The sequence below is a fragment of the Salarias fasciatus genome, unplaced genomic scaffold (genome assembly GCF_902148845.1).
Source record: "Salarias fasciatus unplaced genomic scaffold, fSalaFa1.1, whole genome shotgun sequence".
In the NCBI taxonomy this organism is placed as follows: Eukaryota; Metazoa; Chordata; class Actinopteri; order Blenniiformes; family Blenniidae; genus Salarias; species Salarias fasciatus.
This window is the reverse complement of record NW_021941373.1, coordinates 1,534,441-1,545,554: the sequence shown is the minus strand read 5'-3', so window position 1 is coordinate 1,545,554 and position 11,114 is coordinate 1,534,441. Positions and strand designations below refer to the sequence as shown.

The window sequence follows — 11,114 nt, the reverse complement described above, 5'->3', positions numbered from 1 at the left end:
AAGGCTCCATGTGGACATTAGTGGCCCTCATTGCTGGAACCTGCAGGAAGATGGTTCCCAATGGACTAACAGCCCTCAGCCAGTCAGCAGAGCAGGAAACAACCTCCTCAGCAGGACACACACCAAGGTTTCTTTTTTTGTTTGCTTTTTCTTAAATTTTATTTTCTGTGCTGTGTGTATGTGATCCTTATCAAATCAAACTTCAGAGGAGCAGAGACCAGTCCTGGTGACTGACAGCCTGCTCAATGTCCTGGAGCAGCTCAACACACACCTGCTGCTTCACACACACGGTCCACCTGGCCTCAGCAGCCGGTCTGAAGCTCCTGATGGTCACACGCCTCCTGGGAGAGTGAAGCACATGGCATCAGGACCACAGCCAGCAGTGTCCTCAAAGAGAAGCTGAAGAACCAGCAGCTCTCTACCATGTGGCGACCCGGTGGAGCAGTGTGCTGCTCTGCTACAAGGCTCTGAGCAGCAGCTGCAGTCTGGGGGCCCTGCTCCAACCCCAAGTCCACACAAATGAGGAGGATGTGAGAGAAAGCGGCGGTGAGGAAATATTTGGGATTTGGAAGGAAAGACGCTTCACAGACAAAACTCAGCCGTCAGCAAACAGAGCCAGTGGGAGTTCAAATACTCGGGAAACAACAAACTGAAGCAGCAGCAGGGACTCCACCCCCATGCTGGCTCCGACGTCACGCCAGCTTTAACCAGTTTCTCTCCACAAACACTGAGCAGAGCCTCAGAAAGAGCGCTGAGGAGAACAGACGCCGTTTCAGATTCCATCTGTAAAGATATGAGAGCTCACAGTGTGGTCCAGAATGACGGCTTTCTCCAGCTGCTACATCCTCTGGACCGCCAGATAAAATCCCTCCAGACAGACGATGTGAAGAAGACATCAGCAGCTGAAGACTCGGTTCAACTCCTGGATAGGCATGTGCCGATATGAAAATTTGATATCACGATATTGGTGGCCCAAAATATCACGATTCACGATATTATCACGATATTTGGCGCGTTGCTTTTAATACTATTGAAAATGCTCAAAAACAGTGTGAAATCCATCAACATCTGTCAACAACACTGTGCATTTTAACACACCTGAGCACATTTTGATAAAGTAGAGGGAAAAAATTAAACTTTTACCCTCGCCTGTTTTTTTTTCCAGATTCCATACTGAAAAACACCATGATAACAATGAAGCAGCCATAAAGCTGCCACTGACTGCATTCAGCAGCTCCTGGACTACAACTGGACCAGGTTTCATGAGATCAGCATAAAGCACACAGATTTTATAGTGTTTAGTTTGGACAGAACCAGGAGAACCCTTCATTTGGCCATTTGGAGACCAACCTATGCCAAACTATAATAAGTAGGTTTATAACTTATTTGAAAGGAATCTGACTTTAAAATACTTTTAATTTCCACTACAGGAATCTGTATGCAATGCAGCCTTTGGCTCTGATATTTAGCCACTATATCATACATTTCTGCACAGTTTTTGTGCAGAAACTTATAATTTTGCACAGTACTGTGCACAGTATAAAATACTTTTTTTAATAAATGACTGAGCCATAGCATTTAGTTTCCAACTGAAATATATTTATAATAATAAAATCAATACAAAAATAGCCAATTATATGACAGGGAAAACAAAAAAAATCCCCTTTGCAACATGTAAACACATGAAGAAAAAAACAAAAACAATGTGCAATGAGCTGTAGAAACGCACAATGAAGATAAATGTGCACGTTTCAGAATAAAAAAATTGCCAAATATCACAGAAACAATCACTGATTGTGTGTGTCGCGTGTGTCTCGCTCTGCGGTGCGCACTGCTGCGTCTTTTAGAACCAAGATGGCGGCGGCGCTCGTGCGGTTATGCTAAAAGATGTCTCCCAGCTGGATGATGCCTCAGTCACGTGTATCATATCGTATGAACGCTCACCAGACGCGAACAAGTGTCAACAAACTTTATTTAAACTCCCAAGATTAACGACAAGCCCACAAGATGGCGACAATAACATTCAGGCGCATGACGCGCTGTCACTACTGCAGAGGATTATGAAGTTAGTTTTGGTCAGAGGAGAGCGTGGATAGATGGAAAATGACCACAGAACGGTAAGGAAATAAAACATGTGGTGTTTGGTGTGAATAGCTTTGAGATTTGGTGAAGAAGTGTGAGAGAAACGTGCAATCTGAGGCGCTGGCTGTGAAATGTAAAGATCGGTTTTGGGTTTGTTTTGCCGCTGACGGGAGGCGGTCGGCTCAGAGAAGATTCTGCCTGGTGTCTCTTAAAGAGCAGGTTTTCTAGTTTCACGTGAGGCCCAGTATGTTGGGATGGAGCAGACGGATCTCTGGTTCTGTTGCGTTTTGTGTCGGGATGTGCGCTGAGGGGGTGGTACAGTGTCTGTCGGCCGAACGCGTTAATGCCTCGTTTTAATCATCCTGGCATAAAATTACTTACTTTAGGGGTTTTCTATGGATCTGGGACTTTTGTGGTGGTTTGCAGTACATTTTGCTGCAGAGGCTTTGACACCTTGGGTTAGATCAGTAGCTGTTTCAATAACGGGCTTGTCTCCAGATGAAACAGACGATATCTTGTAAATGACGTGATATGATAATCTCGGCTGTCCAATATCATAAATCGCGATTATATCGTAAATTGGCACATCCCTACTCCTGGACCAGTGGAAAGAGCCACGACCATCATGTGAGGAAGAGCAGCCACAGTGTCTATGACTGCTCCTCTCACAGCTCAGTGATTGGAGCGCTGCATGATCTCAGAGGAAGACTCCGGTTCAGTCAGAGAGATGAAGCAGACCATGTCCCAGGAGCTCCAGCAGCCATATGTCCTGCAGAGAGCCTCTGCCTCAGACACCAGCTTCAAGAAGCTGCCGTTCCTCAGTGATGAGGAGAGAGATCAACTTTCCAGAGTGTCCAACACGAGGCTGAGAGCTGTGGGACCAGACACTAAGATCACATTCTGCTTCAGGATTGCTGCTAGAAATACTGTTGTTCATGAAGAACAGATCAGCTGCTGCTTTATGATTAAAATACTGACATTTGTTTTAATGACCTGCAGAAGGGCCCAGAGCCACAGCTTGAGAACCAGCTCTTCACTCTGCTGCTGATCAGCCTGACCTGGTGACGGCGTCTCAGGTTCAAACCCTGGACCAGGTGTGTGTTTCCCTTCTGTGGGAAGTGTGTGATTCAGTGTTAGAGAGCAGTGAATGAGTTCATGAACAATCAGCTGATCAGTGTGAGGAGTGAACAAACCAGAGATTTCCCTCTGAAAGATTAAAACATTGTCTTCTCTGTCATGTCAGATGATGTCCTGCTTTCTAAAAGTCTCCGGCCCTTGAGGATCTCTGGTCCTCCTTCACTGTGGACCCAGCCGGACTGTCCAGACCTCCAGAGAGCTGGCCCACACTGAGGCTGCCAAGTCTATCAGCTCAGCATCTCTGGTCCTGGAGGGAGGCTGCTGGAGGCTCCCTCCTGGCTAAACCTGGTCCCAGTGGACCCTCTGAGCCTGGATTCAGCACCAGGAGACACTGTGCCTTCAGAGCAGAGTTTTGTCTCCTCAACATGTTGATCAGCTGCTTTTTGGAAGAAAAACCTTCCAGAGAAGAAAACTACAAGACAGCTGTAGAGTAAAAGCCAAAGAGCTGCTGATCATCACCTGCAAAGGATCTGCTGAAGGATTTACCTTTGTTCAACTGCTTCTCAGCTGAAATGTCTCACTTTGTTTGGACTGAGAACTAAATCAAAAGTTCCTCCAGAAGAAGAGGCTCCTGGATCTAGTAGCTCTGATGCAGGATGAGTGAACTGCATCTGGAAGAACAGGGTGAGGAGGGATCTCCGCTCACTTCTCTCAACACTCTTCTGTTTGACACACTAAAACATGAGTGAAGCTTTCCACTAAAATCCTGCTTTCATTGATGGAAAGAGGACTTGAAGCTCTTTGAGTCTGGTTTTCCAGGATGGGAATTGTTCTGTATGACTGAAAGCTCATCAAGGCTCTTTAAGCTCACTGAGAAAAAATGCTCTGAAACATCAGAAATGTGAGACCATAGTGCTCTATTTTCATTTGATTCATTTCTTTTTAACTCCAGAAGAATCCTGTTTGCTCTGTTTAACTCCTGACACCATAAAGACCTTAGAAATAAAACGGTTCAATGGTATTTCAGTGTTTTCAGTGAGTTCATATCAATGTAAATGATGGTGAGATGAGCATCGTATCGACTGCAGGCTGGAGAATCCAGTGGAATTCGTCTGGTGACAGACTTTGTGATCTGGGCCAACATGGTGTGGTGATCCAGAAATATGGACATCATATCATCTGCTGATGAAGCTGGGATTTACTCCCCTAATGTCAATATAAAGCTGGGATTCAGAAAAAAAGCCCCTTCCTCCCTCTCTGAGCTGATCTGGACTGAAATCATCACTTCACTGCTTTGATCTGTCTGAGCTTTGAGTTTAGTTCCTTCTCAACCTTGATTTATTGTGAAAAACCAAGCAGCTGATTTCAGAGCAGTAAAAAGGCCTTTTATTCCCGTCAGGAGTGTTTTCAGTTGACAGGAAGTTAAAGCTTTAATGGCTCTATTTCCTCTGAGGGAGTGTTTAGCTGTGCAGCCAGCAGTCCTCAGTGCCTGCAGTGTGTTTTGATCTGCTGAGATCTGCTCCAATAGTCTTCAAACATCTCCAGGATACACTGCCCTGACTTGAACCTCATTTCAAAGCTTTGACTTCACAGCAGCTGAGCAGCCAGACTTCATTTCCACCAGGACTCTGGCCCTGAACAAAGCTGCTGCTTTCCTCTAGAAGCACTAGAAGCTCAGCCGGGGCTGGATTCACTCCAAACTCTCTGCTCCAGACTGACACACACACTTTAGACAACTGGATGGAGTTCAGGGGAAAACCTGGCAGAGGACACATTTCACTGCCGCCACTCACTTCCACAAGCTTCTCTTTAGCCTGGAGCGCCACCTGCTGGCTGGGAAACTCCCCACATTTCTGAGGAGAACAGCTGCCTCCATGTTAGAAGAACGGCTTGATTGCTGTTCTGCTTTTTATTTCTATGTTGTCAGTGCTGTCAGGGTTTCATCTGGAGCTCAAAAGAAGCTCTAAAGCAGAAACTGAAATGTTTCCTGCTGGTTGGTAAAGAGCAACAAGGACCTTCAGACCGGCTCCCTTCATGGAAATGGACTTTCCAGTCCTAGAAAAGGCTCCAGATGCTGTCTGAAGCAGCTCCAGAGAAGTCCCACATCACATTCTGAAAGAAACACAGCTGCAGCTGCTCAACAGGAAAAACGCCTCCTCCTTTAAAACCTCCTGGACTGGATGGTGTGTGAAACCCACAGAGCTCTGATCTGGACAGAGGACCCAGACCTGATCCTCCAGACACAATGAGAGCTGCTGATCAGAAGAAGACAGGAACCAGGTAGAGACTCCCTGCTTCCTCCTGGACGCTCTTTCTATTGAGGAGGCTGATCTGAACAGTTGCTGAGAGCATCAAGTTCCTACCAGCACCCTGGATCCCAGCAGGACGGAGGAGACCAAGGGGCTGGAGGACATGAAGACCAGGATGGAGGCAGTGGAGATCCAGGGCCTGAGGAGAGGAGGATGATGATGAAGAGCAGGACTGACTGGAGGAACAGTCTCAACAAGATTCACTCCCTGCTCCACATCTACTGATTCACTCTCACATTTCTCTCAGCACCAACATATGAAGCTCATATCAAACCATTTCACATTTTAACAGCATTTCTTCACATTTCTCTTCATCCTGACTGAATCTAGTCTGTAGATCCTGATAAAGCAGTTTACTGAGGCCAGCAGCAGCATCAACACACTAAATATACAACACTGCTTCACTTTAACCTCCCTGCAGCCTGATTTAAGGCTGGAAACAGCTTCACCAGCTCACTGCTTTCATTCTCAAGGTCAACATGTGCTAATTAGCTGTTAGCATGCAGCTAGCTCACCGGAAGTCCTCCAGAAACGTGGCTTTGAAGGAGCTGCAGCTCCGTGGCTGTGGTTCAGCTTCTCCAGCAGCTTCCAGCAATATTTCCACCTTATCAGGACTTATTTTCTCCTCCAATCCAAGAGCTTCACTTTCTTCCTCTGGCAGCAGGACGCTGCTCGCGGGGGTTTCGGATTAACTGGTCTCCGTGTTAACTGGTGCCCCACTTCCTGTAGCGTCTCTGCTGCTGCTAAAAGCAGATGTTAAAAACCGACAGGAATCAATCCGGAGCTTCCTGGAAAACTCACTTTAACCGCTCTGAACACAAAGTTTAAAGAGTTGGACCTTTACTGAGTCTGGATCCTTGTTGGACCAGCACGTGTCAGACCAGGACTGGCATCAACCATAGATATCATATAAAACTCGATGCCTTAAGGCGGAGTCAGCAACGTCGTTCACTGGCAGCCATCTTAGTACAGTGGACCACTCTGGGGCGCTCTGTGTAATCGAAGGGAAGGTGAGTGATTTACACGAACTAAAATACTCAACTCACTGAATTCTTCATGGATTTACAGACAGTTCGATTCATTACTAACGTTACGTTGCTATGATGCAGACTAAATTTTAATATCACAACTTTTCTTTTTGCATGCAGTTAAATGCCTACATGTCTGACGCTTATAACAAACCAAGTCGTTTGAAAATCAATTGAAAATTGAGCAATCTATGGCTATTTCAAAGTTGACGCTCAATTGACATTAGTGTGATGAGTGAGCGAACGGCCCTGTACCAAGATGGCCGCCATGTGACGACGTTAGTCCCCATTGGGTTACAGCGCGCATGAGCCATCTAGTGTTTCTATATATATCTATGGCATCAACTGCAGCTGCAGCTTCTTCTTCTACTGACTTCCGGCAGGCTGGACGCTGGATCAGCGGAATGCTGCCCCCACCTGGTCACTGTTCATACTGAGAGGTTGGGGGAAGAAGAAACTTTACAACTGCCTGATCTAATGGCGAGTTCAGCCCAGACAGAAATATCCTCTTTAAAGAAAATGAATGAAGCCGAGGCCTGAAAGCTCTTTAAAGTCCCGCTCCAGTCCTCTTTTGGAGCTGTTTTAAAGTGTCCTCAGGAGTCTTTACATTGTGACCAGGAAGTTTTTAGCCAACATCACTAAACCTGAGTCATTTTCCAGCCTCTGTATCTGCAGAGCTCCAGAGATCATTAACTATTTGCTGCTGGGTGAAGACCGGCTGTGGGGGGGACTGTCCCCCAGTGTCCAGACTGAAGGCTGTGGGGGGACTGTCCCCCAGTGTCCAGACTGAAGGCTGTGGGGGGACTGTCCCCCAGTGTCCAGACTGAAGGCTGTGGGGGGACTGTCCCCCAGTGTCCAGACTGAAGGCTGTGGGTGGACTGTCCCCCAGTGTCCAGACTGAAGGCTGTGGGGGGACTGTCCCCCAGTGTCCAGACTGAAGGCTGTGGGGGGACTGTCCCCCAGTGTCCAGACTGAAGGCTGTGGGTGGACTGTCCCCCAGTGTCCAGACTGAAGGCTGTGGGGGGACTGTCCCCCAGTGTCCAGACTGAAGGCTGTGGGTGGACTGTCCCCCAGTGTGTGTACAGTGTTGTCCCCATGTCCGTCCACAGAGCTGTGGTCTCCCGTTGTCCTGGACTCCTCCAGCGTCTCCACTGCTTCTCCTCTGTTGATCAGCAGCTGGTGAGCATCACTCCAGTCAGCAAAGCCGTCCTCTGCAGAGCAATAAAGACTAACGTGGCGTCTGCAGAGGGACGTTCCAGCTGTTTTAAAACAGCTGCATTAGAGTTAAAACAGCTTCACTCGTCCTCCGGTTCCTTTTGTATGTGAATGGGGGAGGCAGGGGGGGCACCGGGGACACCTGGGCGTACGTCATGTGGAAGCGCTGGCTTTATTGTTGTATTCCGAATTTCAGAATTCCGCTCGAGGGCGACCGAAGTTACGCACTATAGTTTTAACAACTCAGAGCACACAGGTTTTTTGTGTTTAAATGAGGCAGTTTTCTTTGTAAAGAGCTGTTAGAGTTTCCTCATTACAGTTCACAGTAACAACAGTCCAGCTTGGTGGTCTGTCCAGACGAATGTCCAATCCTCCCATTGTTAACAGTGAACCCAGAGCCTTCCACCAACACACACCTACAGCAACCAGACACACAACACAATCAAAGCTCTGACAGTGAAGGTGAAGATCTGCTTTTCAGGAGTTTTCCTCACTGACTGTATGACGAATCCTACAATAATGAAACAGGGGATGCAGCTCAGTGGTTTAGCATGTATGAGGTCCTGGGATCAATCCCCAGCATCTCCAGCTTTATGTCAGTGTATGACTGTAAAACCTCAGCAGAGGAACTCACTCCAGCTCAGCATCAACTCTTCCAGCTCTCCACTGACAGTCATTCAGCAGCAGAGCTCTGGAGAAGATCAGTCTTCATTCTGGTTCTCAGGAAGCAGGAACCCAGGTCAACAATGACTTCAGACCAGTGGCTCTCACCTCTCATCTTCTCAAACCACTGGAGACACATTTTACCGTTCCAGCTGAATCAGAGGGAAAGAGGTTGGTGTGTCTAACACTGGAGCCAGTTCAGCAGAGAGATCCCAGAGCTGCTCTATAGAATCTAGAAGGGATCATTATCCAGTCACCATCATGGGCCAGGAAGTCTTGGAGCTCCCTAAAAACTCTCTCCATCCATCCTGTTTCCTCCAGAACTCACTGCCATGGAGGAGAACTTTCCTGATGACAGCTCTGATCATGTGAAGGTTCTGTCTTGCTGGAAGGATCCTCTGGGATGTTCTGAGCTCTTTGTTTTGAGATTGATTTTATCTCACAACCACCAAGAGACACTCAGCCTCCATCAATGTGCTTGATGATTGATGTTCGACCTGAAGCTTGGAGACACTGGGGGTTGATCCCAGGAGGACGGGGATGGTAATAGAAGGGCTCGTCCGGGAATTGAACCCGGGACCTCTCACACCCGAAGTGAGAATCATACTCCTAGACCAACGAGCCGACAAGTTCAAGAAGCAAAAGGACTGAACTGACTGTCATAAATCAGGCAGGTGATCCAGACTCCTGACAGCCTGGACAGAGCTCAATGAATGACGACATCCTGACTAAAGGACATGAAAACAGTCATGATGACCTTGTGTTCAGGTTTATGCCTGAATATTTTTGGTTTCTAATGAATGAAAGAAGCTCTTTCACCAGTTGATAGTACCTTAGTTTGTCAGGAGCCTCTATGTTCAGTAGAAATGTTCTCTCAGTTGATGGAATCAGGCAGAGGTTTCCTGACCAGCTGGCTCTGGGTGGAGCCCGGAGAAGCTGCCTGCAGAACTTCAGCCAGAAGCTGCAGAAGCTGCAGACTGCTCTCAACAGGAAGTGGAGTCCTCTTTAACACCAGGCTCACTGTTTGTTTCCACACAGGAGCAGCAGGCAGCTCAGCGGCTCAGCAACAGTGAGCACAGAGCTGTTCACATGTTTCTGAAGTCTCTGACAACCTTGGAAAATGTTTCCAAAATGCTTTTCCATTTTCAAAATGCTCCTAAAGACCTTCCAGACATTACAGGGAGGCCTTCATACAACGAACAACAAACATTCACTCATTTCTGTCAGAGATTAATTTAAGTATTTGCTCACATGGGGTCTCAGATTTAAAAAAAATACTGGTAATCCAGGTTCCCATGACTGCATGTTCTATAAACCTTCTGGTGTTAATAACCAGATGGACTCCAGGAAGAATTAAAAGTCAGATTGATTTTCTGATTCATGATCAGGAATGAAGTTCTCTGTTGAGGAGTTCCAGCTTCTTTTATCCACTTCATCTTCTCAAATTCTAACAAACAGACGTCCACTGGTTTCTATTCAGTCACTTTAGAATCATGTTTGGTGTTAAAGTCCAGCTCCAGCTGTGTTTTTCTCCACACATCTGGTTTGTTCCAGTGGTCTCTGTCTCAGTCCGACTGTCAGACACACAGGAGGAGGAGCTGTGAAGGAGTCGGCTCCTTCTAAAGACATCTCTCTGTTCAGGAGCTGATTGATCAGAGAACATCAGCTTTACTTTACGGCTCTTTGATGAACAGGATGACAGCAAAGTGAGAGCAGGGCTTCACTGCTGACATGAGAGCAGCATCAGAAAGGATCCTGACCGTTATCAAGAACACAGAAAGAGGACTGGTGTCCAGCACCTCACATTAGATCTGAGTAGAACCAGAACCAGGGCAGTGTGGTCAGAATGGAGCAGAAACACAGACTGAGCCTGGATCTGGATCCATTCAGAGGACTGCTGGCTCCAGGGTCAGGGGTCAGGGGTCAGGTCATCTGTGGAAATGAAGTGTGATGATTCTCTATCAGAAGTTCAGCTTCAGGTGTGTATTGAGGCCAGTTTTAGTCCTGCTTTAATGATGTTTCCATGGTAACAGATGAATATAACCTGCAGAGCTCCACTGAGTTCCTGATCACAGATGATGGAGGCTGCAGTCCAGTGAGAGCTGGATTCAGAACAAACAGCTGAATGACAGGTCTGATTTCTCTGGATCACATTTCTATTGATTATTTCAGACACTGATTGATGAGCAGATCCACTCAGGGAGACTCCTGCTGCTCATCTGGTCTTCCTGCTTTAATCAAGTCAGGAGCCACAAACTGCAGAAACTGACAGACTGACCCTCATCTTCAGCTGGACCAGAGTTCACCTGGTGGTCCAGAACAGAGTCTGGGGGAGTTTTCTCACCTGACTGAAACTAATTCTGGTCCAGACTGGACCAAACAGAGCTGATGTGTCCTGGTCCCTCAGTCTCCCATATGGTCTAGTGGTTAGGATTCCTGGTTTTCACCCAAGTGGCCCGGGTTCAACTCCTGGTATGGGAAAGCTCCTTTCTTGATATGGAATGATGCTTTGTTCCAAGGTTTCAGGAACACAGTGACATATGCAAGGCCGCCCTGTTTGTCTCCACTTGTTATTCTCGCGTAAGATATAATCTGGCATCTCCGGAAGTCATGCCAGAACTGGGTTGGATCCTCTTCGGAGCAGCAGCCTCGTTCTCGATCAGCTGATCTGTGTGTGTTTCCTCTGCAATCCTGAATAAACTCTCCTTGTGCAGCGTCAACACCTTGACTCGTCATCTTT

At 47.1% G+C, this 11,114-nt stretch overlaps 2 non-coding genes across 2 annotated transcripts; one reads left to right on the top strand and one right to left on the bottom strand.

Annotated features, from left to right (window-relative positions):
• Nucleotides 1-8,926: 8,926 nt before the first annotated feature.
• On the bottom strand, nt 8,927-8,998 carry trnap-cgg (transfer RNA proline (anticodon CGG)). The gene has a single exon. It is a non-coding gene; the product is annotated as a tRNA-Pro (tRNA).
• A 1,785-nt stretch (nt 8,999-10,783) lies between these two features.
• Nucleotides 10,784-10,855, top strand: trnae-uuc (transfer RNA glutamic acid (anticodon UUC)). Its single transcript has one exon. It is a non-coding gene; the product is annotated as a tRNA-Glu (tRNA).
• Nucleotides 10,856-11,114: the final 259 nt, after the last annotated feature.